Source organism: Dufourea novaeangliae, unplaced genomic scaffold (assembly GCF_001272555.1).
Source record: "Dufourea novaeangliae isolate 0120121106 unplaced genomic scaffold, ASM127255v1 scaffold124, whole genome shotgun sequence".
NCBI lineage: Eukaryota > Metazoa > Arthropoda > Insecta > Hymenoptera > Halictidae > Dufourea > Dufourea novaeangliae.
The window spans coordinates 2770933-2794297 of NW_015374010.1; positions in this window are offsets into that span (position 1 = coordinate 2770933).

The following is a 23365-nucleotide window of genomic DNA, read 5'->3' on the forward strand; positions in this document are numbered from 1 at the left end:
TTGAAAGCCGACTCTAATTTGAATGCTGAAGAGACGAACGAAGGTATTATACAGGCTGTCGTGTAATATCTGCGACACATGCCACGGGTGAATTTAGTAACTCAATATGTCTATTTGGCCCCGTTTCCGAATTATGACTAATTTTACTGGACCACTCCAACGTTTAAAAAACTGTACAGAAACAAGTCTTACTTCGTTTAAAACAGCATAAAATCTGTTATTCAATGTGTTTGCAAGAATATTCACTTGTTACCTTTTATAATGTTTGATTTTTCACGGTCAAAGTAATTTCAAAGACACAAAAGTATAGATTACTAAATTTGCGATAGAAGGCTTCATAATACTTTACAGAAAAAGTTAGGTTTTATCTAACAAAGAAAATGCAGATGACCTTGAAATGTTGATAAAATTACGTTTAGGCATCGAAAAAATGACCTTGGAAATGGAGTTCCATCGATCTCATAATACACTCCGCTTTAAATCGTATAAATCCACCAATGACAACTCACCCTATTCTTAAAAAACAGAGAAGATATTTTAGGTGCAAAAAATAAGTGAACTCTACCCTGTATTGAATATGTAGTTGCAAGAACAATAAATATTTTAAAGATTCAAAAAAGTTTCCAGTAGGTACATCTCATTAACACTTAAATACATATGTCTAAAGAACAAGATAATAAATGTTTACAATTTTACATTGAAAGCACGCTATGAAACTTCCATTCTTTGTTCCTAAAATATTTTACATATTTAAATGTGCCTCGGCGTAGCCAAAAACATACAAGAGATCAAACAAAACGTACAACGTCCAACATAAAAGACATCGATGACCTCGACAATTCAAAGAACAGTCTAGAAAACAAGAATTGTGTTCTTTTCAAACTGAATTCTTCTGTTTCAATTCCAATTTCCTGTGACTTACAATTTTCAGTCTGAAGAACTACCAAACGCTCCTCTTATATTTCCACGAAAATCCCGCACGATCGAAAGTGAATTATTATTTTCGACGTGTCACCAAACTATTTTATCGCGCCTCGCGAGCATTCTGTCGCGCGCGGGCACTCACGACAACACACACACGCACACGGTTGATGCTCTCACCCTTCACCTGTTTCGAATCGAAAAAGAGGAGAGAGAAAACGAGTGACAGGACGGAGCGGGTCCTGGAATGTGTAGCGACGCTGGCAGCACACGTTCAAATCCCCTTTCATTCTCGGGGGTAGCAAAGCTCGCGGAAGAGCCAAGGGAGAGAAGTGGTGGAACGTCATTCAAGATTTTTCCGGGTGCTTTTCATGGTGTTTCTCGACGAGCTCTCAGCGTCACTGTGGAACGAGATCGTACGAGGAGGGACCCCCGTTACGGCCAAAGCAAGGGTCACGAGCAACCTTCTTAACGTTACCTGCGATCATCATAAATTTCTATTAACGAGCCCTACCCTCTGCCGCCCTTTACCCCCCGTGTGTCGCGGAGACAACGAGCTTCTGCGGGGCGTAAATTCTCAACTTTCCGCTCGCGAATAAAGCGTTGCCCGAGCGTCGTAAGTAAGCAACGTGATAGCAGTAGCAACATATGTGCGTCTGAAGAAATTAGAGGGAACTGCAATTTCGCAATTATTATTGTCGTCAACTGCAGAACGACTGGTACGACTGAGTAAAGTTTCTGAGCTATATTTGCTGATAATTTCCTGGAGCTATGTAAGTCCGCATGCTTATTGTAGAAGGATAAATCACGAATGCAGTCAGCGGATTAAAACAACATTGAAAAATATTTTAATGAAGAACCGTTAGCGAAAGTTACATGGCATAATGGATCTACCAAAAAAAAAAAAAAAAAAAAAAAAAAAAAAAAAAAAAAAGAAAAAAGAAAAAAAAATGGGAAGAAGTTTTGAAACGAGAAGGCGATTACGGTTTTTCATAAAATTTGAAGGGGTTTTGGAGATATTGATCTAACAATAAGTATCGGTATGGAGTTCTTAAGGGTCGAGATTTTAATCTAAAATGAAAATATTCGGTCGCATATCTTGGAAACTATTAGAGATAGAAAAACGGTACACATTGCAATATTGTGAGTTTTTTATACGGAATCCAGTTATATGATTGGATTTCAAAATAATCAATTTATTTAACCAATACGTTTAAAAAACAGCATTTTTTATTATTTTTTCTCTGACTTTCGGATAAACTTTCATATACAGTAAACCATCGATGAGTGTTCGAAGGCTCCAAAGTGTTCAGACCTCACTGGACGCTTGACTGATTCCACGGAAGAGCCCTCGAACACTGATCGACGATTGACTGTAAACTTCTTCAGAATTAAAAATTCCATAAAACACCTTCCAGCATTAGCGACCAGAAAATCTAAACGCAGGTAAAAGACGGCCTCGCAGATGAGGCCGTGTCCTCTCGTTGACAGGGGAAGATTATTCAAAAGCTCCGGTCAATTTTTTCTCACCCTCGTCAGATCCCTTTAAACCAACGTTGTCCCTTGATTAACTCGCAGTTCGCGATATGAATATTTATGGTCCCGTACGTTTTCGCAACGAACTCTCTCCTGGCCCTGGTCATATTTTCGAGCGTGGGCCGACAAGGTAAGTAAGTAAAGCGCGCCGGTCCACCGGTCAATTTCCGGCGAGTCTGTAGAGACGAGGAGTCGTCGCAAAAAACTACCCTATTTTGGCTCGTATCCACGGAGGCCGAACCGAACAAACAAATGGAACGGAGCCTCGCAAGATCGACCGGGAGCCTTTGCGCGAACAACGAGCGTGTCGGCGAGAAGAAATCAGACGTACCCCCCTCCCCCGTCGAAAAGTGTTAGAATACTTATGGAGAAGCAAGTGAATCGCAAAAATCGTTCATCAGCCGTTCAATCGTTCAATTAGCCATATGAAAATTTTCAGGAGTTACGAAATTGCGTTCGAGGCTTTGTGTCAGAGTTATTAATTGTTGAAAATATAGGCGAAATACGCACGGGATCGGTCGATGACCTACTTCGATTTAATAAATCAAGTAAAATGATATGAATGAAACTAATGGTGTAACCAATCTCAAGTAGAATAACCCCTCGCGTTAGATGTATTTTACACGTATTTCGTCCATATTTTCAACAACTAACTCGGAAACGAAGCCTCGAACGTGATTTCAGTATTCTTTATTTTCCTCCTAGTTTGGCATGTAGAATCCACCCTAGGAAAGTGTCCTAACATTTTTGTTCACCAATGTTACAATAATCAATGTTACAGTATTCACTGTTACAATAAAATTCTCGTGAATTATGTAAGTGTAATGATATTACTATTTTTTCTGGTCTATAAAGCCGCCGCATTTCTGGATAGCACAATTTTAACCAATTTTAGCATTCGTCTTAAAATTAGTAAAAGTTATACAATCTGGATCAGTTCTGTTTGAGATCAACAGTATCGTAATACTTCTGAACAAGAATATAGATCCGAAGACTCTCGGTCCCAAGAAGAATAGAAAATCCCGACATCTCAGTGGATATTCGAGATCTCTGGCTTGCCTGGAACGTTTTCCGTTTTTCCAGCATGGGAAGAAAAAAGGCAGAGAAATTTCGCGAAGGTCTACCTATCGTAACGCAATGAACGAACATTTTTCAAATGAAATTCCATCCCAAAAGCAAACGTATCGGACAAACAGTCTCCGCTTCCACGGAGATCCAGGTGGATCGATTCTGACGGTAGGTTACTGTTTCACGGGAAATCAGTATTTATTCTCGATACTTTGCAGCTGGATTCGGATATCGTGCCGATACTTTCTATTTTTTTTTTTTTTTCGTTCCGTGGCTATGGTACCTATGTTTTCACAGATCAACGTTCCGCGCGATTCCTCCCGATATCGAGAATCGATCCAACATATATACCAAACGTACGTGGTACGTACGACCACGGTTCGAGAACGAAATGCCGTCGTCGTCGTCTACGTGAAATTCATGGGCATGGGAAATTGCGTTTTCCACGAGTTCTTATTCATGTTTGCCGTGCGCAAACCATCAAGTAAATTACACTATCCCCGTGGATTAAGCCACTCCAAAAACCACACATATTACAAAATGCCTCGATTAAATATTTACCCTGAAACGCTCAGTCCGGCCGTGTCCCCAAGGCACCGGAATGAAGTTACAGCTTTACCTTACGCCGACAACCGCGTCCCCCCACGGCAACGGGATGGCTTTAATGAAAATTCACGCACACTTATGTACATTTTAGACGGGGGGGACCAACGCCGACTGCTGTAATTCTTCCCACGTAACCCCGAAATCCTTGTCCCAACCGTGCGTCAGGAAAAGTCTTTATTAAAGCGTTATGGAATTTTCATTAAGACCCGTGTTTAACGTGCAATGCATACATTATGGCTTGGTACATTTGGGTCTCCAAACTTTATCGGATGTACATAATGCGAGCGGTTTTGAAGATTTTACGAATTTTTTATGCCAACTTTATACTGTTATTTTCTTAAGAATTCGAGTCTGCATACACTGTATACAACGTGGAATTATATAATTTTTTATTTTTATTACAAAAAGTATGTATAATTAAAAAGTACTTTAAATAAATATTTTTATGTTTTTCTTTCATATGTTGATCTCTAACGTAGCTACAAGTCTTCTTTTTTAACTAGACTTACTAGACCATTAAAATTTATATGAATTTATCGTTCGAACTTGACTTTGTTAGCCACAATTTCTTTAAATCGAACATTCGTTTATGTATCAGAAATTCTCGGCCTTTTCTCGCTCGCTTTCGATTTTCATACCGTCTAATTAGGTGTACCAATAAACAATTCACTGTACAGTTGGAATGGGAATACATTTTACATGTAGAAAATCTTAGATTGAAAAGTTTCACCAAAAATCGTGGACTACATATTGTTACACCTAATCCGTTACTATTCCCCTTACCATATACGTTTAATTATGCTCAATTATCATCGTGGACGCTTGAAAATTCACGAGAAGGTTGAGAACTGGGCGCTTAAATCGGGATTACTTTTTAATTTAATCCTATCCCGGCTCGCGAAACGCATTGCACGTATAAATCAGTGGCTGGGTTTCATCGTTTATACTCGCAAGCGTACGGTTGCCAGTTTTTTTCCCCCAGTCCGTATGACAGCGGCGAAATCGAGAGGATAGAGGGTAGGAAATAGAGACTGTTGGGACGAGCAGAAAAGAAAAGGACAGAGCGGGATTACATTTTCCATTAGCGGTCGAGCCCGAAGCTTTCTTCAGACTTGTCGCGCCCGCGTTGCCTCTCCCGCTGATTATCAACCTGTTCGGCACTGAACCTTTTTTTCCCCGCGTTTTACCTCATTTTCCATTTCTCCATACGGGCGAATATCGCGCGTACGCAATAATAAAGCAACGAGTCTGGCGACATCGCGCAAATGCACACTGTTTACCGCCTTGCTTTTTTGTTTTTCACCTGGTCGTACCGCGAATCGCCGAAGATTAGTTTCGTGAACAAAGTTAAGCGTGCAGCATTTTTTCGTGTCTACAAAAACTCTATTTAAAACATGATTCGCGTTGACTGGGAACTTTCTAAAAGATGGTACCCTCCAGATTTATATTCTATTGTATAAATAACACAGGTAAATGTTCTTTATTTACCATGAAATTAATGTATCTTGTAAGAAGGCCGAATTATAAGACAGTCTTTTGAAAAAAATAAAATGATAATTAATTTTTAGTGTAGAAAGAACTGAACTGAACGATCAGCCCCCAATAGGTGACCCTCTACTGTTTCGGTTGCTTCTATAGTTTCCTGCATTCCTGTATTCTTGTGCTATAACATCCATTTATTAAGTGCGATATATCGCGACGATTAAAAATAGAATCGCATCACCACGTTAAGGGAAGCGTTTAATTTGCAATCTCATTTCCTCGCGTGACACGATACCACGCGTTTGCGCTCCGTTCAACCTTTCACGGAATTCTCGTCCGTCCCGCAAAAGGATACACCGGAATCGTTAATGAAACGCCGAATGTTTATGGGCACGTATAAATTTAATTCCGCCCGTGTTCCTGCAAGAAGCCCTCCCCCCCCAGACCAGGCAATTAAAGATAGAGGCGAGGAAAGCCGCCGAGAAAAGAGCACGGCGATTTTAATCGGCAACTCGCGCGCAGCACCTCCCTTTGTACGGGGCGAATTCATCGGTCTGTGCAACGGAGCGCGAAATTTTCATAAGTTCCGACCGAGGAACCGTCTTGAGCCAGAGAGACCGATTTTATTACCCATCAGACGCAATACGAGTTAGGTACGTTTAATATACGAATCTGCTGGGGTCTTTGAAATATTCACCGTACCATTCACGCCCTCGCGCGATGTTATGGTACGTTTACTAATTGACGTTTTACGTTCTACAACCGCCACACGTCTATACACTCCTGTAATTACTGTGTAATTATGCAACTCCTGTTAATTTCAAGTGCCTGCTTTGAAAGTATCGTTAAACTATTGATTATAAGCTTTGTAGATTAACCGCCGAGTAATTTGTTCGAAAATCATACTTCTTTTATTTTACCAAAAAAATGAATGTATAGCTAATACCGTTACTTTGATAAATTCTGTACGCAAATTCTCTACCTGCTATTATTGTTATGTAAAAATTGCAAATATAATTCTGTTTCTTCTTTGAAATTTCAGTGAAATCCATTGTTCAGTGTGCAAGTGCAACCTCATGTGCTTTAATTAAGTTCGTGGCTTAATCTATAATAATCTATAATAATAAAAATATATTATTAATCTATAATAATAAAAAATTATTAAATAAAGAAACCCTGGAGTAGACTACCTACATGCGCCAAAAATTCATGTATCGTAAACGGTTAATAATATTTCCTTCGATATCCCATACGATTTCAACGAACAAAATAAAAATTTGAATATAAACAAATATGTTCCTCTTTACGTTTTTCTTACCTTAACGAACACATAGTTGTCACAATTTTTCCCACATCCATTCTAGTTCCAGCCAAATGTCATACGAAAGGGAATATGGTGGTCCGCAACGCATACAAAATTTACAGTACAGCAGCAGCGTTACATTATCTTGGGGAACATCCATGGAAACGAATGTACCAGAAACCTACTGAAATTTTAACTTGTCCCCCGCCCCATAAACGAATTCAATCCACTTTGCCTAACGTTACACGTCTCGTCATATTTTACTCCACTGAACGAAGAAGAAGCGCGTCATTTCCCTTTCCATTCACTTTCTCCCGCATCCATTTCGCAGTTTCTTTATTCCATCGTTGGAACGCTGCGCCGTTCGCGTTATCGCTCGCGAGATCTAATTTACGTATTTACCGGACCCTCAAGGGTGCTGCAAGCAGGTGGCAAGTGAAAATGAATATTTGTTAAGCGTGACATCCGCTCGTCCGAACCCTTTTCCTCGATGCTATCACCGCGGGAAGGTAACAGAAAACTCGGAAAACTCTGAACGGGGCTCGGAAAATGGTAGGAAATGTTTGTATAGGACTGTTAAATTCCGTTTCTTTTAACAGCACGTCCGGAAAATTAATATTTTCCGCTAGTTTATGCTATCCAGGAATTTTCTGGATCACGGTGCCCCCACCCCCCTTCGCTGAAATTGCGTTCCTTCCGCGGGGAAAATATCATTCTGGAAAATTCTTGAAATATTAAATGTTGGGGGTGGGAAACGCAACGCCGGAAGATTCTTTGACGTACCATGATTGCAATTTTTCTACTACGAGACTCGTGGCACAGAAACCAGTGCTACGACCGTTTACATTTTTCGAAATTCTTCGCGAAATTTAGCGACCCGCGCCAGGAAACGGATGCGTGCGTATATCTGAAAGAGAGAGAGGCTTCGAAGGAGGGGAATTTAACATTTTTCCTCAATTTAATCCAGGAGGCGGATCAAGCCACGGACGTTTGAGTTACGCGCATTACGCTCCTGGAAAATTCTCGTTTGTAACGCAATTCCACGGTTAGAATCGGTGCTCTTAACCACGCGGTGACATGATGTGTCGCACGGAAAAATATCACCGACCAGACATTACAGTCCCCCCCTTCATCCACCTTTATTCGTGGAATGAAATTCTGTCCGGAATACTGGATTCCCTCTCTCGTCGAAAAGTCAAAAAATGGCTCTTTCGTAGTTTGGCCACTTGAATATATCTCGGCTATTACTGGTGACAGAAAAAAATGTGTCAGACCAAATCTTGCATAGTATCGAGGAGCACATAATTTTATTTGAATCAATAGGTGAACCCGTAGAGGTCATATGAAGGTTAACTTCGTTTATTTTTTTAAATGGACAGACATGTTTTTTTACGTATGTTCGTAAATAGATTATTGTTTACGTCTTAAAACGCTCTACTAGATAGTACGTAAAACAACATGTCTTTCCATTTTAAAAAACTAGGTTGACCTTCATATCACCTCTACGCGTCCACTTATCAAAAAACTATTTACATCAAAGTATGTAAGTACTCCTCGATACTACGTAAGTTTCGTCTGACACGCTTTGTTTTTTTAACACGTTAATAACCAAGATATTCAGCTGGCCTGTTTTAGGTGTTTCACCCTGTATACTCGTCGGTTCGCGTATTCGTGACACGCGTGACTGGAAGGAATTCGATGCCTCCTTAATGCCCGAGCAATGAGCGCCGGAGGGTTGCTAAGTCGCTACCTTCTTCCGATCGTTTCATCTATTACGGCCGGTGATGAAACTTTCATCCGTAGACACTGGCGGACGCTCCTTTTATTGAGCACGCTTGATCGATCAATCGGGGAATTCTATTAGACATTTTCCGTGGAATCGATATGGCTCCATCCCCTCCCTGCCCTCCCCATTTTCTCTTATTACGAACTTGTACTATGGTTATACCTTGGGTCACGGATACTTTCATCTCCTCTTTTTTTTTTCCAAGCGATTTCAACGGTGATGGATCGCTAACGAAACTGCTTCGAGATTGGCAGGTCTGATTGGAATTGTTTAGCTGTAGGTTTTTGTAATGTATCTTTGGAATGTTGATGAAACTGATTGTTCTGTTTATTATTAAATAAAGAAATGTTACTAAATTAGTAGTTAACATAGTGGTAAGATACTTTTGTAAGTAAGGCGACCTTAGGATATTAGATAACAATATTTAATTATTTTAAATGAGACAGCAGGAAATTCATTTAACAAGGATATTTTTAGCAAATATTTCTATAAAATATTTACACATTTTAAGAATATATACATTCTGTATATACAATATTTCTATATGACACATTTGGTTAATGACTTCAGTGTAAAATCGAAAAGATCCTGGGTTTCAAGACACTACGAACTTCAGTAAGAATAATATGAAAGAATTCCGTAATGTTTTAATCTTCTGCAAATTTCCCTTCTAAAGAATATTTATGATCTGATCACAAATTTTATTTTAAGTCAACCCAAAATTCCGACTTCTCTGAAACTTTGCAGATTTGCGCGTCGAAGAAAAATTTCCCCAGAAAAACTGCCTGACACTTCCTATCGAAGTCCCTTACACACCTTCAAAGTTTCAAAATAATCAAAAATTGTGAGATTACCCGAAGGAATACCAAAACTGTCACTACATAACGTCTTCGGTAAAATAGTGACCATACACAAAAATACACATGTATCTAAAAAAAAACTAAAAGTGCTAAGAAGTTTCGATCGTCAATCTACAAAAAAGGTAAATCAAATTACGCCGCCGAAAACAGAACAAACCTGTCCTTCTTAATAATAACGTAAGAGCAAAGTAGCCAGAGAGGAATAATCCCAGCATCAAAAGACACCTAACAGGCACAAGCTACTCATTCATCCTTCCACGAGGAACAAGTCCGTGTAACGAATAAACGAATCCCACCGTCTCTTTTATTGCATTCGGTCGAGTGACCGGCAAGAAATCAAATTAGCCTCGTTTGATCTGTAACCGCCAGGCACGGAGTCTTTCGTTGGCCGACGAAAGGGAGCGTGTATATTCTAATACACAGAAGCAGAGTATCGGGTGCAGCAAGTGGCAAAGTGGGGGGTTGGTTCTCGTTCTGTCTGCAAACTCCAGCCAGACTAGCCGAAGGGGTGGTTGAAGGCCCTAGGGCGAAGTGAAAGCGAGTCTTCCCCCCCCCCCCACTCTCGTTCTATCTCTCTCGCTACCGACTGGTTCCGCGTGTTATGTAAATACGTGTACGTTCGTGGGGATGCGCGCCTCCTTAACGAATATTACCAAAGTTCCAAGGGTGGATATGTTGCCTGGAGAGGGAACGCGTGTGTGGATTTTCCGGACAAAATACGCCGTTGGTGCGATTGCCTGGCTGAGGCCCCTGTACTCGACAGAAGGAACTGTTCATTCGTGGATGCACACGTGGAATTTACGAGGTTGAACTTGGAAAACGTTTCACAGGTTGGATGAAATGAGGCTGGTATATTTGACAGCTATTTGAAAATGGATGACTTGACGTTCGGGAGCTAAGTGAAGGATAGGCCTTAATTACGTCCACGTGTTATTTCGTCTTATGTATACAGTAAATCCTCGATGAGTGTGCGAAGGCTTCTCGACACAGAACAGTAAATATTTCATAAGCTAATAGCCATATGTGGGTGAAACAAATTTCATTGGCTTCGGAATTCCAAGCTCTATCACTGCTAACATGATACTTCAAACATTCATCGAGTATTTACTGTACTCATTTTTATACATTGCACTGGTATGAAACACGACTGGTAGCTAAACAAATATTATGTGACAGGCTTACGAAACTTGATAAAGTTGATAACAGTGCTTCAAAGCTTTTTCTAGTAGTAACTCAGGGATCGTGTGTACCATGGAATAATTAATTAATAATAATAAATTGTAATTAATACAATTATTCAATGGGTGGTAACACATATATCTGCTTTATACTGCAATTCACATTTTTTGCAAATATTCAGTACAAAGAATTTGTATAATAGCGGGCAAACGTTCCACGCAGCAAAAACGTTGGTTTTCACAGTGCATATTCTTACACGTTGCTCGTTCGCGACATGAATAGTGACGGAATTGGTGTATAAACAGTGACAGAATAAAGCGACAAGATGTGTGCCGATGCACAAGTGCGGATTGTACACAATGCGGCACTTGAATCTTCGAGTGTATATTCGCGGCACGAGCGCGCGCAACATCGCACCGCCCCGGGCTCGTACAATCAAAAGCGATGCTTGATATCTTTTGATTCAACCGGCTCCCAAGTGGTTGCCAGCCATTCATTTCAAATAAAACGCGGCGCTTCGTTTCGAAACACATACGCCAAACAACCAATATGAACTCTCAATTTTCTTTAAAGCCCGTAGATTTCTGTTACTTCTGCCTGACAATTTATTCATTGTCTACCGTAGTAAGATCTGAATTTTCATTTCAATATATACATACTAAAAGTATTTAAAATATACTGACACACACTTGGTTAAAGTAATAATAAAGTGAACATAATCTCAGAAAAATAGATCCATTAAACATTTCTAGATGCATAATTTAAATTTCTATGATTTTTTCCGTATCACACCCAGATAACACCATTTTTTGTCCCTAGAAATTTCATATTCTCGTCATAACCATTACTATTTCTTATTTCCACGATTTTTTTTTTAGTACCGTATATCCTGATACGCGATTCGAAATTGGAGATTCCTGTCATAAATATTGCTATTGCAAAAAAAAACCACCCCCTGATTTATACTAGCGTCGCACGCACGTTTCACCCTTATCTCGCGTACGCACAGACCCCGGTCACGCGCCTTACAACTCGTGCGTTATCTGGCGGTATCGTGCCGGCCACGTGGCAATTCGTCGGCCCATTGTCATCGTTTACGTGACTCGAGACGATTGGCTCCGTACCGCCGGGATTCCGTCAGGTTCCCTGCTCCTCGTGCGATTCCGATCGCCCCCGTAAAATTGTGCGTGGAAAAATTTCGAATAACGACATACATACCGTACGATAAAAGTTCCTCGCTTTTAATTAATTCAAGGGTTAACCAAACGCTAAAATGAATAATTACACCGAAACGAAAAAAATAACTGCAAACTAGAATCCCATATGTAAAATTGTTTGATACAATTGAAAATTAGCTTCAGTATAGTTACCTAAAAGAATAAGAATTTTTTCCATTCTCTTACAGGAAACAAATGGCACGTTCAAAGCATAATTCGTTTAATGAATTATAAATCAGAAATCTTTGTAGATTGTTCGAAAGAAGAGAATTATCCATGAAACACATTCAGGATCACATGAACGATACATTAATGTTAGACGATTCCGAGAGCGAGTAACCACTTTCTCCCAAAGCATTTAATTACTGTATCATTTTCTAGCAGGCCACTAAAAAGAGAATGTAACTAATATACAGAAGGTACGTAGAAAACTACTACAAATCAATGAAAATGGTACAGATAAAATAAAAAATAAAAAATTGTACGGATCGAATTTGTATAATTAGTTTAAAAGTAGAAATTCATCGCCAAAATGAAACCAATTTCTTAGTATAGTAGTAAAGTCTACATACGTGTCTGCGTATTGAAAACGATACTACTTTATTTTTAAAACTGCAAGTTTAATGTTTCCACGATAAATGGATAATTACTATCTCATAACTTCTACACAAGTAGGTAATGAATAGACTCCGGATTTTATTATATTTAATTTGATTTACATTTTTTTGGTATATTTGTTACTTTTACGTGTGTTGTTATATTTTATTTCACTATGTTATTAATCTATTTCTATTTTTTTTTTTTTTTTTTTTTTTTTTTTTTTTTTTTTTTTTTTTTTTTTTTTTTTTTTCAAGGTCTCATACTTTTCTTTATTGTTTATCATACTCTGTTTAATAAGTTTATTGTGAATTATGTAGTTCGGGGTATTTTATATCGTCATACGCTTTGCGATCAAATAACATGCGGTCAATTGTTTCTTCTTCTTCCTTGCAAACTGGGCAGATCCTTTACGGAATCGGAACAAACGATCTGTACCGTTACCATTGTGTCAAAAGGGTTAATTTCGCGTTCCGCCACTTTTCGCCGCGTCAAGATGTTGCCGCAGTCTGGCCCGACATCGTCAGGGAATCAGTGAACGCATGGTTTTACGCTATTTGCACGCGGAAACTTCGTTGAACAACCCCCCCCCCCCGCGGCTCCAGCTGTTATTCAATTTGTATTCAACGACGTGCCGGCTAATGCCCCGAGAAAGGAGTGCATGTTCACGGTATAATGGAGGATCTGGGAATATCATTACAGGCAAAGGGTTAATTCGGAGCAACGCGTCCGGAAGATGAGCGTCTCTACCCGAGGAATCTGGCGCATCGTCCGCGAAACTCGGTCCCCTAATTCGATTCAGATTTAACGGAATTTCGTGTAAACAGTTCGGAAATGTCGTCGAACCAACGTAATGGCGTTCTCTATGCTGTACAGGTGCGAGAGAATGGGGGAAGAAGAGATTGTTAATAGCAAGTAGCCTGTGTAATTTAATTTTCGCCTGAATCATTTGAATTTGATACGAATAATTAATTTGTTCGCTCGTTTAGGAAAGAAAAGAAAAACAACACCGCGAAAAGCGAGAAACAGCAACGATTCTCGATAGCGAGATAAATCTCCGCCCAAGGGGATCAACAGGGGTCGTTCTAATTACGCGTCCGTGTATAGATCTTAATTCAACCACGCCGGTTGTTTCTAGCTGAACCGTATCCACCGGTCTGAATCGCCGTATATACCCGTGCTCACAAATAATTCACCGCGTTTCATGAATATCTCATCGGCGAATACAAAATCGTAAATCGTTACCGGCTCTCTTCTTTTTCTATGTAAATCCAGGTCGGTTGGAGATGGGGTCGAAGGGGATGGGAATGTTGGTGGTCCCGAGGACGTTTCACTACGGATATTCCAAGATGACCCTGTCCGCCTTCATGAATTATAAACACCGACGAAATGAGTAAGTTGTTTAAATGGATTTAAATTCAGACGCGCCAGTCGGAAAGTTTCGTCTTTCAATCTGCACGTGAACGAATCAGCCACCGCGGAAAGGTTTATTCGCCGTTCCACCTTTCGCACGCGAGCCTCGCACGTTCCGCCGCAGCACCAGGACAAGAGATAGTATTTTACGCGTACGTGCACGGAAAATCATTCTTCGTTCCGTAGCGGAGTTTCGAAGATCCCGAGGAAAAATACACCGACTGGACCGTGTGAAAAGTGGACGTTGATGGTCCCGCTGGGTAATCGAATTCGGTGGAAAGCGAACGGGGAAGCAGCGTGGTCGGCGTCGTGGATTAAACAAGCAAGGATCGATCCGAATTCAGCGCGTTTCGCGAGCGTGGAATAGGATTTCGTATTAACGTTCAGGATGGTTTTCCAGTTGTTTGTATAATTTATCCAGTTGCACTGTTGAGAGTGGACGTAAGAATTTAAGATGTGGGGTTGTTGCATGATAATGTCGAACTGGAAGGTTTGGACGATTGTAAGTGGATCCTGAAATGGAAATCTTTAATTCGAGGCGAGACTAAAAGAAGTGAAAATTAGCGTGTCGAAAAAGTGATATCTAATATGGAACACTTACATAATGTGAAAAGAAATTAACAAAAAAAATGTTATTTGTGTTAGTAACAATGAATATTTATTTAAGTAAAAAATACGAATGAACAAATATCTTTCATTTTTGCGAATTTATTGTAGGGTTCTACGTCCCGTACACTTTGGGCACGTGGATAATACGCTTGAAGCACCACATCCATCGTGTGGCTATTGAAAGCAACGAACACATTGTGCCCATTTTGCTTCATTATTACCACATTTGTAATTACCACCGCAGAGTAAGCATTCTCATCATCATTATCAACGACAACATCATCATCATCATCATCATCATCATCATCATCATCATAAACTTCGTCTGTCAGAAGAACAAAGAATGATTGGACAAAGATGATATTGTTTCGCTTATTTTTATTAAGACATCAAATTGTGAATCCCCTACACCAAATTACCCGAAAAAACGTTCATCAGAATGGATTTGTCTCCCTATGAGTTCGGATAATCGAGATTCTATTGCACAAGCATCTTGATCCCATGTTCAATGATTTTAAATGTCTGAAATATAAGAACATTGACAAACAACCTAATACAAGCACTAAACAATACAGCAAACGGTGCATTACTTTATAGTACTTTATGAATGGTTAAAGAACCGTTGCAAGTGACAATTATTCATTGACACTTAACTGATAAATTAATGCTTAACTGTTGCTCGACTTTTACACAGAAACTTATATCCGTCGCTTTAACGTTAACCATTCATATGACTCTTTTAATGAACACTCCCATACTTTTTAATCACGTCGCCAGAGTATTTAATTAGATCAATATTACTTTCTGTAAAATTAAAGTTATAATAGAGCTTCCGCGGGCTTAAAGGCGGTAAATTGTAATTCGATAATACTACCGATAATGCAACACGAAACTGTACAGATACTACCATTGCTGCAACCACGCCATAATGCTAATTCAGATCTCAGCCGACAATTCTAAAGGATTCCGCAGAATTCTTAACCACCTATTATCCTTAACGACTAATTACCGACAAACCAACGACTAACTCCAAGCTAGGATGGTAGTGTATTCTGAAACCGCAGAGTATACTCATTACACACTCCAACTGTGCATTTTCACTCTACCATGCTACGCGTTCCTCGGATTTCTAAGGCACCAATTACCCACATCCGTAAGATCGTTATCCTAAACGTATATTATTCATATTAAAATCACAGTTATACATAGTAAAATATATTAATGGCTGCACCCAGTTCGTTAGTATTTAAAAATTGGGAAGTGTTCTAAATTAATCTACGTTACCCCGAATACCAAGTGTACTAGAAACCATTTTTCACATTCAGTAACATATACTTCGTTAAATATTAATTTAAATGATATAGAATATTCCCTTCTTTCTTTTCCTTTTCGATTTTTTCATCTTCCTTTTCTTCACATAATTCAGTTAATTTCTTTCAACAGATGCCCGCGTACGTGCTTTACATTTCATGATAATTCAATCACTGTAAAGAAATGAATTAAATATAAATAGCCGAGGTATACACAGTCGTTCCAACAACCAGCGGGAAACAGTTTTCAGAGATGTTTTTATGGTTTCAATGAAATATTCCCTCAAAGCTCCTAAAACGAATAATATTCGCATAATGCTTGATCTTTTATAGGGTTTACCTTTTGTGTACTTGATAATTGTCGATAGAATGCGTGCTGGTGAAAGATTAAAACCGAATTCACGGAACCTTTTCGCAAACGAACGTCGGTAATCCCGTATGATAATAAAAACTTGGAAAAAACTCTCGGATTCCCGTCGAATTTGTAGCGGTGTTTACGATTTAACGTAGCTTCGGGCGAAGGAAGCTCCGAGCGAACCCTTTCCGCGCTTTTTCCGTCCTTTGTATGCTTTTCTGCCTCGAGTAGCAGGGCTGATTCGGAGGTAACGTAAAAAGGAAACACGCGATGGAAAAGAAAGCACGAGAAAGGACGTTCTAACAAGACGAAGAAGAATTTCAGAGGATAACAGCAATCGGGACGCACAAACGTTGGAATTACAATTCAGAACCAACTACCATTACAGAACTGTAATCCTCTTACGAAAATATTGTTAATTAATTTCTATAGGAGGAATCGTGGATAATTGCGTGCCCTTCATATTGCTCACTGCACAACAGGATTTGATTATAACATTTTCGTATTTACTGTTTTTTACGCACGGTGAAATATCTATTGGCTATCGAGCAGATTACTTTTCCAACGGAATCATTCATTTTCCTGCTTCGATACTATGGTTTTCCTGTATTCGAAATGCTTCGAATTAAACGTATACGTGTGAACGTGTATTGTTATTACCATTCGATGTTTCGTGGAGTGCTTTACGATGTAATGCCATCGGTTAACTACATATTAACAATGACGATATAAAATTTCAATACGAATATCGAAGGAGAATCTCGATATAACATAATCAAAAGGTTTACATTTAATTGAAACGTAGTTAAATAGGAATTTATTGGAATTTCCAATTTGGAAAGCCCAGCGGAGAGGTGACGTACGTATTCGTTTATCTGTTCCCGTCGTGTGTGTTTCATTATTTTCAATCGTTCTATCCGGGGAGAACAAAAACAAACATTGTTATTTTAATGACTTCTAAATCTCTGCAGTACCATTACATAAAAAGTATTACTTACAGTGTAATTAATCTACACGGGAATAACTGGAGACTTATTTCAACCCCTAACGATCCTATCTAAAGGCTCTGCTCGCTGGTAAACAGTAGAAGCTCAAAATAGAGGTCATACTTTATGTCGCAGTCTAACCCTCGATTCCCATTTCCAGCCCTCGCGTGTGTTTTTCGCTGGGGGTGTCAGAAGGAAGAAAACAGGAGGGATACGAGGAAGACAAAGGGAGAGCAGCAGCTGCCCTCGAAGCTCAGACGATAAAAATAATCTGGCGAGGCGCAGTTACCACTGGCAAATAAGGGTGTCGTCTTTCTGATTGCCTCCAAGGTAAATCGGCTGACTATATACGCAGCGCCAAAAAGCGGGGGCGAATGTGCGTCGTACCATTACACGCGTGAACCCATGAACACGGTTCGCACGAGTGACACAATAACGACACAGATCAAAGGAGCTTTCGCGCTGGAAACCGAGCCGCTCCCAATGGCTCCCCTAATTAAACGGACGTGAAGAAACTGCTGATCTTGAGCCGTGAAACAGTGAGGCGCGTGACAAGGCAGACCGTGTGTCATGGGAAAACACCCCCATAGGAAGATGCGACCGTGATAATCTCACCACCCTGGCACACGTGTCGATTATTCACGCCCTTCGATTAACGCGAGAACCCTGTAAGTTTGAAACTGTTTGGGTAAACTGGACACCCCTTTTGTAACTCCCTGTGGTGTGTAAGGTTTGGTTTCGCTGCGTTTGGTCGGTTAGAAGAAATCGATGGGTTTGGGAAATGTAAAATAAAAAATTTGGGAAGACGCTTGAACCTATTAAATAAACAGAATTGAATCAACTTGTTACGCATAAACTAGTATGTACATGACATTAATCGCTAAGTGTACCGATAAATAATTTAATATTTATCCCAAATATAAGATTTATTTTCAAGAAAATCAAAGTCTTTTTTTAACTCTCGACTGGTGAGGTGGAAATCTTGTTACTTAACTCCCGAAGTGATGTCCTATAAACCCCAAAAATATGTTTCGTTTTTTTTTTTCTTCAAATTATATAATAAATTCACAATATGTGCTTACTACACAATTACAAAATACTAACCCATCATATGCAACTACTGATCACCATAAGTCCCTTGCATATATGGGTATTTGATTCCCATTCGTTTCAAATTTTCATAGAACCCCTCAGATTCCACCAGTTTTAAGGGTTAATAGTACCCATGACGATGCCACAATATCCTACGTAACTTGTCACTAGCAAGAACGTGTAAAATATTTACTAAATTCACGAAAATACTAGATTATTCACGGTGCACCTGGGAATATTCACCTAAACATCACTTCACCAAGACGCACCAGACAAGGGTAACTGGTGTGTATTACGAGCACGTTGCAACAACTTCTCCGTATCCTGGCCTCGGTACGTAATTCGCACAGGATTAACCTGTAAGTCACCGATATCGGCCGCCGAATACTCGATTGTGCTCGTTCGGTATACCAGCGAACCGGAAGTGGGGCGCACAGAAACTGACGGGGGATGGGGGATACACGGAGTGATGTAAGACGGCAATGTATGCCCGACACGAGGGCCGAATATAAACGCGCAGGTTAGTTTGTGTACAGGTGGGCCGTTCCCGTGTACGCGTTACAATGGGCAGCGAGTTTGTCCGGTTACTATGCAAGGAAGCCTCTACGCGACACGACGATATACTCCTAGGGGTTCGTCGCAGCGGGTGCGTGGGCGTTAATTCAGGCAAACACAACCAGGACAGAGAGAGAACTGTTTGTGTTTGTTTCGTGTGCATGACGTTCGCGGGACTGCAAACTGTCCTGACACGAGCAGAGACATTCGACGAATCCCGGAGAACCATCCATGCACCGCTGATGGAAGGGAACTTGTCGTCAGGTGAAAACCTCGAATGGATTCGTTCGCGTTATCATTCATTAATTAACAGACCGCGGATTACTGTTTGGTGAACTAACAAATCTGTTTTGGATCCGGATAGTCTACGGTTAATCGTAGGAAATTGAGGGGATAGTTCGAGAGGATAGTTTAGAGGACAATTCCTTAGAGGCAGAGAAAATATACAGACTCCTCTCGATTATCGTCCCGAACTCGAGTTCGCGCCGGGACAATAATCTTATAGGGAGAAATGCTTCAGACCCTCGTAAATTCGTTTTTTGCCCGAAGCCCGAGCCACGGAAACAAAACCGGTCTGAGGTTTCAATAACTTCGTCTAGTATCTACGTCAATTTAAGATAACTAATTTAAGCTAGCAGTTGAGTGTATTAAGTTCGATAAAAAGATAGGCGTGTCTGTAGGAAATGAGATCAAAAATATAATTAGCAAAAGATCCATACGTGTGCAAATGCACTCAGGTGGCCACCTTCTCAGGATTAATATTTGATTCAAAAATAGCTGAATTGAAAGGAACATCTAAATTAGCTCTCTGATAGGTGACATATTTCGTTTTGCCCTCAAAGTTCGGCATTCATTATGACGTTCTGTAAATATAATTTGATATGAAATAGATGATCAGCTCGCAAGTACGACCCCATAATAGTTCCATCGTTGTACAGTGAAGACTTAGTGTCGCGTTAAAATGTAACAGAATCCGTATGAATATAATCTTTCCGCCGGCCATTTGTCACGAAGGAATATAAGTTTGAATCGACGCGGGCGTATTTTGTTCCCTGAACACAAATTGAATATCGATCAACATCGTCCGCGCGAGCCAATATGAGAACAGATACATCGCGGAACCGGGTCAGAGCAAGAATAAATCGTTCCAATTTTACGGAAATCGATGCCGGCCTCCCCGCCACTTTTATTAAAGTCGAACTCGCGTGTGGCTCTCAGCCGGTTCAAATCCCTATATTCCATCCGTCGAACCCGATGATTAAACCGACGGCCACACCAGCGGCTATTAATTATATAACTTTGCACTATATAATTAACTGGCTGCGCCGAAGGCAACTAGTCTCGTGTCAATAACCAAAGCTTCGCCCAATAGCAAAATTTCATACTTGTTCACGATCACTTGATCGCAGTCGTGTTCGTCCCTGCAATATCAAAAGTGGATCTTCGATCAATCGATCCCCTCCGTTTCTTTCCCCTTCAAACCATAGACAAAGTACCGGTAAACTTTTTCACGTGGTTACTTGAGAAGAGAAAGATAAATCGAAGAAGAAGAAAATTAAATAAAAGTGTTTTCTTGTTATTCCAGTCTCCCAACAATAATCCCCGTAATTCATCCATCACTAGCCGGCCATTGACCTAACTCATCTTCAGAGAAAGTCAGTTCGGTATTTGATCCAGAGACAGAGAAAAGTAAAGAAGCATACGCGTGGCAAGGAATTCAAGCCGATATAACCTGTCTAATATTTTTCACCCTTTCTACACGATATCCACAGATTCCCCGTTCGGAGTCTAGTGTCAGCCTGCCCGAAAGGTGCTAAAGCGGAACAAAGCAGCGAATTCCAGGCAAAAGAATGCGGCGTATACGCGCTCGGAGGGGCTGCGAACCTGGAGAGGACGAGGGTCGGTTGGGAAAACGACGTACGACGACGCGAGATCGTCGTCAGTTGTTGCGAGCCCAGTATGGGTTTACGTATTGGAAAAGCTCCGACTGGTGGAATTCACTGATTTTACACGCGTGGCAGAAAATATTTCTGGGAATTGGTCGGGTAACGGCCTTAGAAAGCTGCCATACGTTTTCGCGAGACCACCTATGTACGACCGCCAGCTGTGCGAACAGTAGTTGGGGATAACGCGGGAAGAATACTAACGACGTCCTTTTCGTAGCGAGGGGGCTATGGGTGGAATCGCGGTAAAGCGGTTTCTTGCGGAATTCGGACCCATTCATGAATGCATTATCGCCCTAGTTTCTCGTTTGTTCTGGTTCGTGCTCCCCGGAGGAAATCCGCGAGAAATGTATATTCTGGCAAAAAAAAAATCGCGGCAGTTTATATGAGGATACCATTCAAGAATAGGATAGTTGCAGCAACCGTGCTGACTGTAATAATTCAGGAGCACAGGCGAATGATCCGGCGGTGACTTACGGGATTTTAATTTGGTTGACTTTTGGATGGTTTTGTTCCTGTAGTATTAGAAGTAATTGATACTGATAATTGGATTACTTCTTCATTAAAGCTCTTTCTAAAAAAAAACCTAATTATAACTGTTTGTTCATTTGTAAAGAAAGCTACGCACACTAAACCATTCTAATAACTGCATACATTACTTATACATATTACGTTTAAGTATATCATTATTACTCACATATTTACTCCAAGATTTCTCACGTTTAAGTTAATAGGAAAAACTAGGGTAATCGCCGCTGTATCCTCAAAGTATCGTATGTGATTGGTTGTACAAGTTCCTTACCTGAAAACAAAAATATTTTGCAGTTAGTATATCATTGAATTATGTTCACAATTATACCAACTAAGGACTAAGAGAATAAAGTCAGTCATAACCAGGGCCAAAAAACTCGATTCGAATGAATCCAGATCCGAAAGACTCAAATATGAGAAACGTACAATATGCCGAGTCAACTCAGCTCAACCTAGAACTGAAGAACTCTAATTATTTCAGGAACCAGAGTCTCGAATTAAACCCTCCCAAAACTCAAAAATTTGAAACGGATTCTCCAAGGATCCAGACATCGAACTGGTGTACCCCAACACCAAAAATATCTTCTCTCTAGACCAAAAGACTTGAATCAAAGGCATCCAGGTTTGGAGACTCAGATCGGACTTATTCAAGGTCTGATAATCCAAGCAACAGAACCTGCCAACTGGAGGACTTAAAATTAAGGGATTTCCAGGTGCAAGAAACCAGAACTAGAGGACCCCAGGAACCAAACTAGACGGCCCCACGGATCACCTAGGGACCTATGCTGGAGGAACTCGAAGCCCAAGGACCTAATCTTCAGCCCGAGGTCCAACCGGGACCCGTGTCACTCGACTTGGGTCTCTAGGTTGAAGAGTCCTTCTGCCTGAAATCACTGAGTCTGTCAGTCTTGCATTCATGAAATTCAAGTTTATCAGTCGTAAGTTGAACACGTTTTAGTTTTACAGTCCTAAAATTAATCTTTTCGGGCCCGATTCATCCGATATGTATCTTCAGACTATACTTCGGTCTGCTTACGCTCTATAACGATGTAAACATGTAGTTGAAATTTTACTGTGTCGAGTCTGTATGATTTGAGTTTCATGACCCTATATCGGTATAATGAAAGTTGTTCCCGAAGTCGGACTTTATCTAACTGAATATAACTGAACCAATCTGTGTCATGTACTTATGAACATATACATATGTGTACATGTTAAAGAGTAAACCGTGCGAAGTTTGAAACTCTGAGATTTCACACCAACGTCGTATCATTCCCCCATCTTATCGACATTCTCCATTCCCTTCGTTCACGATCAATCTCGTTTTACTAAAGAAAATTACACTCAACCGGATCTCCCGCTACATACGAACATAGTCTATATAGACACCTCGGGCAATAGCAGGGCGGTAAAGAAGCGCGGTTATCGATTGTATAATGCTCACGAGGCGAGATCTATGTAGCCCGCGGTTCAATTTAAACCACGCGCAGATGTTCAAAGACTCATGAATAATCTGAGATCAAACCAGATTTAAATCACAGGAACTTGGCGAAATTCAGGCACAAATGCGCCGGAGGTCTGCTATGATCCTTTGTAATAGCATTACCGCAATTTCAGACGGGAGAGCAGTGAAAGCTTTCTTCGTGCACTTGGTATTTTCCTGCCTCGGGGAGGTACCACTTACAGATTACGCGGAGCGTGTAGAAGTTCAATAGCCCCCGTCGAATTGCATCCCGGGCAAGCGTACTACAGCGGTTTTGGTAGGTACCCAGAGTACTCGCCTATGCTCCGCCGACTTCGAGAGATTTTCAAAATACTGGGACCGGCATAAATAGGTTTAACCGAATGGATATTATCCAAGCGAGAGAGCCACGTTATACTCCAACCTGGCTCGGTGTTGGAATAAAACCAGTCGTTCCGCTGAACGGGACCGCGGAGTCCAGAGGCATTACTGTTCGTTGGAACGCGCGGTAATTTTTAAACTCGGAATAGTAAGAAGAAATTCGAAATACTATA